General features: G+C 36.5%; 1 protein-coding gene and 1 long non-coding RNA gene across 5 annotated transcripts in view; one reads left to right on the top strand and one right to left on the bottom strand.

The window, feature by feature from the left end:
- LOC309610562 (uncharacterized protein) overlaps positions 1–10,571 on the bottom strand; it is a 651,150-nt gene that overhangs the window by 114,619 nt on the left and 525,960 nt on the right. The window lies entirely within an intron of this gene.
- The window catches only part of LOC309610579, a 264,883-nt gene that overhangs the window by 166,431 nt on the left and 87,881 nt on the right, over positions 1–10,571 (top strand). The window lies entirely within an intron of this gene.

The raw sequence follows: 10,571 nt of genomic DNA, 5'->3' as shown, positions 1-10,571 counted from the left end.
TCTTAAATCACCAGAACCTTGCACAATGAGTGGCACAGAGTTAAGTACTTCATAATTGTACTGAGTGGTGAATATTTTAAATGATACAGTTCTTTGGAAACCAACTTGAAAAAATGAATTGTGTCCCTTAAAATACTTATATCCAGTAATTCCAATGTTGCCTAAGTAAATCATTCAAATTTAAACAAAAATATCTGTATAAAAATATTCATTATTTATAATAACAAAAACTGGAAACCAGCTAAATGTCCATCTGCAGAGAGAAGCTTAAATAATCTATAGTATACATGTCTACATGTTGGGATATTGTCCAGGCTTTATAAATGATTCTAAGAAAAAGCATAGGTAAATGATTATGAAATAATGTTAAACTAAAAAAAAAGTATTAAAGTTGTATTTTAAATGCCATATTTATCTGTTGCATTTTTTTTTTTAATAAAGCCAGCTAGTCATAGGAAACACAATACCTGAATGAAATATACCAAAATTTCATGTGTTTAGTGAATGATCAATGGGCATTTTGTCCTAATTTACTTATGCATAAGTAATTTCCACATTTTCTTAAATAAATATTTTCTCATTTCATAATAGAAATAATATCACTGAAGACTTCCAATTCCAGCCATTATGGAGTAACAGGAACCAAATTTTCCCTCTCCCGTTAAACTAATACAAAGCTAGACAAAATATATGAAATAACCTTTTTAGGTGACGCACAACAGGTACCATAGAGGATAATCCCTAGACAAGATAAATATATGAGGCAATCCCTATGAATGCCCCAGCTCACTGCCTGGAGAGAATTCCCAGGTCACAGCACAAGGAGACAGAACCTACATATCGCCTGAATAGCTCCCTGAGTTGAGGAAGCAGAGTTCAGAGTTTAGTTTAGCTTTCCTAGTAAAGTAACAGAGAGGAGGAAACTGCACAGAGGGAAAGAGTTTCTGAGAACTGCCAAGTTTCCCTTGAGTCTTTGATTGAGTTCTGATCTATGCATTTGTGTAAGAAAACTGCTAAGATTAAAGAAAGAAACACTGGAAAGAAGCAGATGGGAAAATTGCTAAAGCTCATACATAGCCTGGAATAGTTCATTTTCTAGATGAGAGAAAAGAGAGGAAAGATCTCCTATACCTGGGCATTTGGTAGAGTCCTTGGAAGCATATTGCCTCAGGAGTGGGCCAAATGATCTTCAGACTGAAAGTTGTTCCAAATCCACAAAATAGTGGCAAATTCTATAGCAAGCCTCGAAAGGATCAAGCCATTCCCAAGTGACTTAACTGCATTCCAGAACAAAGCATAATAATTTTTAAAGGACTACACCTTTTCCAACCTCATGCAGCTTCACTCATTGTTATAAAATTAACAACATCTGGCATCCAATAAAAAATTACTAGGTGCAAATCAAACAGAAGACATATAACTAGGAGATATATCAACAGAAACATACCTAAAGTGACATAGATGATAGACTTAATACACAAGAGTGTTAAAACAGCTATTATAAATATACTCCATGGTTTCAAAAATTAGGGGAAAGTATGAGAATGATAGGATGTAAATGAAAGATATAAGACCCAGATCAATATCATAGACATGGAAAAATAAATATCTAAGATGCAAAGATATACTTGATCAAATTAAGAAATTAGATACTGCAGAAGATATGATCAGTGAACTTGAAGACAAAGCAGTAGAATCTATCCAAAATGAAATTTAAAACCTGGGGAAAAAAAATAAACAGAGCATCTGTGAGCTATGAAATAACATCGAACTGCCTGATGTATATAGAATTTGAATTCCAGAAAGGTGTGGGGGTGATACAGAAAAGTAATAGTATTAAAAATTTTTCAAAAGTTTATCACCTTTTTGATCTTACAAAAAACTCAGGGAAACTGTTATGACATATGTCTGGACCACTATTCAGACCATAAGGAATAAAGAAGGCTTCTCTTCAGGGAACTTTATTTGCCCCTCTCCCCCAACCGCACAACTTCACAACTTTTTATTGAAAAAAAAACATGTTCAAACCTATAGAAAAGTTGCAAAAATATTACAATTAATGCACATCTACTCTTTACCTAGATTCACCAATTGTTGTCATTCTGCCATAGTTGCTTCCTCTCTCTTCTACCCCCACCCCGCCCTCCCTCCCTCTCTCTCTGTATATATATATGGAAGTTACTGACATCATGATACATCACTCCTAGATACTGTACCTCTTAAAAAGAAAACCCTTCCTGTATATAACCATAATATAATTATCACACACAAAAAATTAAATTTAACATTGTTACAATATTTTTATTTAATAAACATTGCACATTCAAATTTCCCCACATTCAAGTTATCCCAACAATGTCCTTTATAGCTGAACACTTAGTTTTCTTATCTCTTTAGTCTTCTTTAATCTAGAATAAGTTCTTCAGCCTTTCTTTGTCTTTCACGACTTTAACATTTTTTGAAGAATACAGAACAGGTGTTTTGTAGAATGTCCCTCAATTTGGATTTGTCTGTTTATTTCCTCACTATTAGATTCAGGTTAAATATGTTTGGCAAGAGTACTGCATCATATTATGAGGCACATGATGTAAGTCTGTCCCATTGTTGGTGATTTTGATTACTTGGTTAAGATTATGTTTGCCAGATTTCTCCTTTGTTAAGATACCATGTTCCCTTTGTAATTAGGAAATAATCTGTTTGGTGAAGTTTTGAGATTGTGTGAATATCTTATTCCCCAATGTGTCAGGGGTCCACAAAACTACCTCCAGTTTTGATATTTTGCTAGGAGGACTCACCAGATTCTGCAAAAATATACCAAGCCAAATCAGCAAAGGGGGAAGGTGCATGGGGCAAAGTCCTAAGGAAAGTGACACAAGCTTCCAAGGGTCTTCTCCCAGCAACAAGTTGTGACAACACATGCAAAATGTTGTTACCAGGTGACACTCCTTAAAGACTCAGTGCACAAGGTTTTTATTGAAGGCAGGTCATGTAGGCACCCTCTGCATAGCATGTACCAAAATTGAAGAGTCCCAAAGGGAAAGCAGGTGTTCAGCACATTGTTGTAAAAACAGTGTAGGCACAGTGAGCCTCTCTTATCCATTCTGGGAATGATGGGAACCCTCCTGAAGTCCAAGTTCCCAGATGCCAGCCAAGGGCCAAGTAGGCCTTTCTAAGGATAATAATCTTAGACCTACTGTGTTAATTCTTTTCAGCACACCCAACAAATTTTCACCCTCTGATTCTGGCATCCACTGATGATCCTGGTTTAAGTTAATTATTACAATGGTGGTTGCAACGTGATGATTTCCTAACTGTCATTCTTTCTACTTTTATTAACTGGTATTCTTCTATAAAAAAGAGTTTATCTCTCTTGTCCCCACCAAATCATCCTTTTATTATATTATTTTAATTCAATGTGTAACGATCCATTACTGTCATCATTCTTTTTTGGTGTTCAAATTGTCCCACATTTGGCCAGTGGGAGCCCCTTCAAGTTGGCTCCTATGTCCTTTTCGCATATCCCAATGAGTCTGTGAGGACTTCCTTACTTTCTGGCACTGCAAGATGCTGCATGTGAGCATGGAAATTTTCCTCTACCAGATCTAGAATGGTGATTTCTCTAAGTATTTTTTTTTTTTTTTGGTAGAAGGAAATGGTGTTTAGAAACCAAAGGTTATGTGTGCTTATTGCTACTGGAGGGCCATTGATTCTAAACCCATCCAGTGGACAGAGTTAGAAAGCATGATTTTAAAAAATCATTATGCCATACTAATTCCAATTCAATAACACAGGGTTCTTCCTCCCTTTCCCTCAATTCATATTTGTATTAGATTGAATAATATAAAATTTCCTTTTGATCTGACTTACTGCACTCAGTATATCAATCTCTAGGTCCATCCATGTTGGTGCAAATGACATTATTTCATTCTTTTCTATGGCTGAGTAGTATTCCATTGTGTATGTGTACCACATCTTCTTTATCCATTCCTCTGTTGATGGACATTTAGGTTGCTTTCATGTCCTGGCTATTGTAAATAGTGCTGCAATGAACATTGGGGTGCATGTATCTTTTTGAATTATGGTTTTCTCAGGGTATATGCCCAGGAATGGGATTGTTGGGTCATATGGTAGTTCTATTCTTAATTTTTTAAGGAGACACCATCCATAGTGGCTGTACCAAGTTACATTCCCACCAACTTTGTAGGAGGGTTCCCTTTTCTCCACACCCTCTCCAGCATTTATTGTTTGTAGATTTTTTGATGGTGAATAATGCCATTTGCAGCAACATGGATAGACCTAGAGATTGTCATACTGAGTGAAGTAAGTCAGACACAGAAAGGCAAATATCATGATATCACTTATATAGCGAATCTAAAAAAAAATGGGTACAAACGAACTTACAAAACAGAAGTAGAGTCACAGATGTAAAAAACAAACTTATGGTTATCAGGGGATAAGTGGGGGAGGGATAAATTGGGAGATTGGGACTGACATATATATACACACTACTGTATATAAAATAGATAACTAGTAAGAACCTGCTGTATAGCACAGGGAACTCCACTCAGTACTCTGTAATGGCCTATAAGGGAAAAGAATCTAAAAAAAAAAAAAGTGAATATATGTATACGTATAACTGATTCACTTTGTTGTACACCTGAAACTAACACAACATTGTAAATCAACTATACTCCAATAAAAATCTTAAAAAATAAAAAAAGAAATAAAATAAAATTTCCTTTAGGGGTGTTAAGAACTATTGAATATCAGCAATTTCAAATGGTTCAACCTAATATATCCCTTCTCCCACAGTGAAGATATTGGTTCTCCTGGGCATCAGTTTTTTGCAATTCGTCTTGTTCTATATCCATTGTCAGAGTAGTTGTTTGGATCAGTTCCTATTTTCTTCTGAATATTTTTATTATCAGATTGATATAATTAGGTTCATTTGTTTCTCTTTGTAGTCAATTTTCATACTTTCCTACTTTTATTATTTAATTTTATTTTTGAATATATAAAACATTAGCATGGTCAAAGTAAAATCATTATTTAAAAGTTAGAGAAGTCTCATTCTCTTTCCTATCCCTTTTACCTCATTCCCTCTCACTGTCTGTGCTTTACAATTTCATTAGTTTTTGGTTTATTCATTTTGTGTTTCTCTTTGCAAAAAAAAAGCATATTCATATATATTTTATAACATATATAACATTATGATATATGTCACATACCATACAATTCACCCTTTAAAAATATACAGTTCATTGGTTTTTAGTATAATCACAGAGATGTGCAACTCTTATCACTATCTCACTTGAGAACATTTCTAACACCCCGAAAGGAATCCCACGTCATTTGCAGTCATTTCTCATTTCTCCTATCCCCATCCCCTGGAAACCTCTAATATACATTCTGTCTTTTATATAAATGGATTGCACAATATGTGATCTTCTATCACATGCTTCTTTCACTTAACATGATGTTTTTAAGGCCCATCCACATTGCAGCGTATATCAATACTTCACTCTTTCTTATTGCCATATAACATGGCAATATGTATGGATATACCACATTTTGTTTATTCATCAGTTGATGACCATTTCAGATGCTTCAATTTCGGGGCTATTATAAATAATGTTGTACAAGTTTCATGTACAAGTTTCTGTGCAAACATGTTTTCAATTCTCTGGATATATATCTATGAGTGGAATTGCAAAATGGTAACTATACGTTCAACATTTTGTGGGGAAAGTTTTCCAAGGTGACTGCACCATTTTGTATTACCACTAGCCAAGAATAAGAGCTCCAATTTTTCTACATCCTTATGAACATTTGTTATCATCTGTCATTTATTTTAGGCATCCTAGTGGTGTGAAGTAATATCTCATTGTGGTTTTGGTTTGCATCTCCCTAATAGCTAATGATGTTGAGCATCTTTTCATGGGATTATGGTCATTTGTATATATACTTTTGGTGAAATGTCTATTCAAATCTTTTGCCCATCTTTATTTATTTATTTTTTTTCTAGAAGTTTGATTTGGGTCTTTTTTTATATCTTCCATGACTCTGTTTTTTGTTTTTTGTTTTTTTTTTTAAAGAAATTCACGTTCTTTTTATTTATTTATTTATTTATTCATTTATGACTGTGTTGAGTCTTCGTTTCTGTGTGAGGGCTTTCTCTAGCTGCGGCAGGTGGGGACCACTCTTCATCGCGGTGCGCGGGCCTCTCACTCTCGCGGCCTCTCTTGTTGCGGAGCACAGGCTCCAGACGCGCAGGCTCAGTAATTGTGGCTCACGGGCCCAGTTGCTCCGTGGCATGTGGGATCTTCCCAGACCAGGGCTCGAACCCGTGTCCCCTGCATTGGCAGGCAGATTCTCAACCACTGCGCCACCAGGGAAGCCCCTTTTGCCCATCTTTAAATTTGGGGTATTTGTTTTTTTATTTGTACCATTTGTTGAAAAGACTGTTCTTTCTCTATGGATTGTTCTTCCAATTTTTTAAAAGAGAGATTAGAGATTCTTCAATAACTGATGAAAACAGAACCAAAGAAATACAATTATTTACATCTATTGTGGTAATTTAGAAAATAAAAATGCAAGACATCCCGTTAAATTTGAATTTCAAATAAGCAATGAATAATTTTTTAGCATCAGTATGTCCCAAATATTGCATGGACACTGTGATATTAAAAATTATTTGTTGTTTTTCTGAAACTCAAATATAACTGGACGTCCTGTAGTTTATCTGGCAACCCTGTGTAATGTGTCTCCATTTTATGTACCAGGCTGCTGAGGCCTGAAGAAACCATTTATACATTGCACAGAGATAACTGGAAATGTCACCATCATTGGAATGCTATTCCAGTATCTTGCATCATGCATCCAATGCTATGTGACCTTGAATCTGTTTGTCCCTGAATACTTGAGTTTCTCTTATTGCAAAATAGAACTCTTACTAGAGATAAGGAGAGCAAGTAATTGTACATAAGCCCTCTTTACACAGTGTCATATGTTTCCTAATTTAAAAAAAAAAAGAAAAACTATACTGTGATTTTGAGGTTTTTTTACACTCTCTTGACAGTTTTAGAGCCAGTTCTCCTCTTTCTTCTCCTATTCTATCTTTCTTAAAGGTAGGAAATTGAAAATTAACCAGCAGGCTTAGAGGACTGAGATGCAGTCCTGATATATTCTGTAATTGACATATATTCTGTTCAGGAGGAAAATCTCTCTTTGTCTTTCAAATCTGGGAAGAAATTTTTTGACAAGTTGACCAACATTCCCCTTCTCTCACAAGAGAGGACACACTATCCATTAGACTCCAAGTAGACCTGCATCCGTGCCCTTCAGATCTGATGTGGGCTATGAACCAGGTAGCAGAGGCTGCTTGGTAGACCAGGAAGCCACACTGAAGCAGGCTGTGAAAGCTTCTCTTTGTATATTAAGTTCTATGTCAGAATTGTGGTGGAGACCTTGACCTCTACGGGTTGAAACCAGAAAGGTTCCTGTGCCTACTTTGTAAAATCCATTGATTTAATAGATAGCACCACTGTACATCCATGAATGTTCTACTATTTTCTCCATTAAACAGACATGTTCAAAGATTCACAAATTGCTGCGTGACTCTCTGTAACAAATCTGTTTGGTCTTTTTGGAGGGCAAAACTTAAGTGCTACAGAAATGAGACATTTATGATTTTCCTATAAAATCTTTAAATAACAACAAATCTGAATGTCCTCCTTTTTTTGATGATTTCTTAAGATTTCAGAGCAAACCTTTTATGCACAGAAAAGGTCTGAATATGTATTCTCTCTCAGCACTTGATAAAATTCTTTCTTCATAGCCTTTCCCCCTAGGAAAATTTCAAGAAAAACTGATTCTTCTACAAGTTTTTACATAATCCATCCATGTAGCATTTAAGCATGATTGTGAGATGTTTACAGGTCTCAGGTCCCCCTGGAAAAATCCTGATAACGATTATAATAAAACTTAGTAAATTTTAATGAAAGGAGCCAAAGTAATAAATAATCCCAAGAATTTAGGATTCACAGGGTTGAGACTACTTGAAATTTTTACATGAACATCTATCTAGTCACCTAAAAAATAAACATACTGTTTCTTTGATTACTTCAAGAGCATTATGTGTGAAGAGTCAGCCTTTTAGAACTCCTTTAGAGTCTGAGATTTTTTTCAAAAGAAAAAAATTTTAGTTTCTTCTGATTAGAAACTATAAATTTTAAATATGGGTAAAGGGTAAGTTTCTCAAATGACTAATTCTAGTTTAAATTTTGAAATTGTAAGTTTAATTGCATTTGCACCTACTTTTACTTCTATTTCTTAAAACGTAATGTAGACTGCTCTACAAAAATTGTTTCCTGCAATGAATACATTACCAGTGAAATCATTAAGAAGCAAAAGCCTCACAGAATAGGTGTTATTATTCTCGTTTTATAAGGAGACTCTGAAAAACTGTGTCATTTCCAAGGGTCCACAGCTGATATTTTAACCAAGGTCATCAGCTTTGAATTCAACTACACACAACATTAGAAGAAACATTATTTGTAACCAATATTGGCTTAAATTAGCGTTAGCAAGATTAACAACTTTGGCTTTGATAGCTTTGGTGTGGTTGATATTAATGTCAATAATAAATAAGGAGAATGTTGATTTTGAAGGAAGCCTGAGACTTTGAAAGCAATAAAGACTTTGGCATGAAGGAAGGTTCCTTTTTGAAGGACACGTTTACAAGAGGCATGGCAGTTACTTGATACTCTGAATTGTTGCCAGGACGATCACATACTCAGGGGTGTGTGGATGAGGATCCGTTTCTCCCAGCAGCCAGGGCTCAGACACCCCAGACTGTGGTTATCTCTGTCCTTGACGTTACAGCCTCTGGGGTCAGGAGTCCAGCCTGGAAACAGCTCCTCAATTACCCATTTACAGGAGGCTCTCAGTGTAGCACCCTTGACATGTCCAGATTTCATGTCATCTTCCCTTTGATCTATAACAGTGTTTGAGCTTTGTCGAAACACAGGAGTCAGTGGGGATGGATCTCTTCAGGCTACTATAAAAGCCAAGCTAATTAAGTCATTCAACCCTTCATAAAAATCACCCATGATGGTAATTTGGTCTTCACTTAGCTGAATAAAATCAAGAGGAATTCTGGTACAACTAGGAAGCTACATCCAACATCTAAATTAAGTACCTATCACCTCTTTCTCTCTCTTTACTTCTACTTTTAAAATATGCCTTAGAGGTTGGGAAGCTTTTAGATCAAAGTATACAAAAGAACCATTAACTATTTCTCAGTGTCGATTCTGCTCCACATGAGCCTAAAGGTGTACAGTAAATCCAGAGCAGGGGTGGCCCCTTATTCAGGCTTTGTTTGGAGAATTCTAACTCGGCCTTCAGGATTCTGGTCCTCATTCTGCCTCATCACATACCCACTCCGGGCTCCACTTTCTTTCTCTGTTAAATGAAGGAATTGGATGAAATAATGGAACTCTAGATCATTTCCCACTCCTAGATTCTATGATTTCCAAATGACTACTGGGAAAAATAGCTTCCCACTTTTACTGAAGCTCTCCTCCTATCACTTACGCTCAAGGTGTGTTTGAAGGTGGGGGAGTAGAAGGTGAGGAAGGGGGCCAGGAAGGTGAGAATAAAGTTCAAGGTCAATCAAAGCCCAGGCTGTGGTTTCCTGTCTGTTCTGAAAATAGGGTTTTCCCAAGCTTCAGAGCCAGAGTCTTACTTGTTCCTCTATTAGGGATAACAATCAGCATAATTAACAATGGGTGTGCACCATACAATCAAAAAGACCCAGTGGTATTTGGCAACAAATGTTTCATAAAGGGACTGTTGGCTCCCTTTTGCCTGTGGTTAGGTACAGATGAAAAATGGAAAAGTCAATTAAAATGATCCTAGAAGCTCTCCATTACTTAAAAAAAGTAAAAATAACCCCAGACTACACAATGCATTTCAAGACACTAACTAGTAGCTGTTAGTGCTTGCAGATGTTTACTGAACACTGTGAGATGAGATGGTTGTTTACAGAACTTCCTCATTCCAGAGGGTTCTGTGCTACCTAAGCAGCTTGACTATCCCCTACGTGCAAAGGATGTGCTTTCTGAGCACACAAAAGAGCAGGCCCTCCAGTGTCTCCCATGCGGTACAGGGTAGGAGGGAAACTCAGTCTTAGCCAAACCACTGTCCCACAATGAAGGGCCTTCCATGACCTAGAGGAGAATGAGTCAAGTGGTATCAATTCCATGAGAACAGCTGTATATATAGCAGAAATCAGAGGACTGAGAAGACAGGGCCTGGATCAGGAGCCTGTATTAATGCTGAGTGCGACTATGTGCCAGAACTATTCCTTGGGACTAGGAATCAATGGGGGAACAAGGCCAAAGGGTCCCAGCCCTTAATGGAACTTGAAGTTTAGCAAAGGAGGCAGATTTTAAGGGACTAGGTCCAAGCTATGATTTCCTGGCCATGCAGATATCCGGATTTCCCAAGCTTCAGAGATAGTTGGCATTAAAATCATGACAAGTGCAATGAGGGTGAAGTACAAGGTGAAA

Source organism: Balaenoptera borealis (assembly GCF_965194805.1).
Source record: "Balaenoptera borealis genome assembly, chromosome: 14".
NCBI lineage: Eukaryota > Metazoa > Chordata > Mammalia > Artiodactyla > Balaenopteridae > Balaenoptera > Balaenoptera borealis.
Note: the sequence above shows the minus strand (reverse complement) of the source record. Positions and strands in the feature narration are given on the sequence as shown.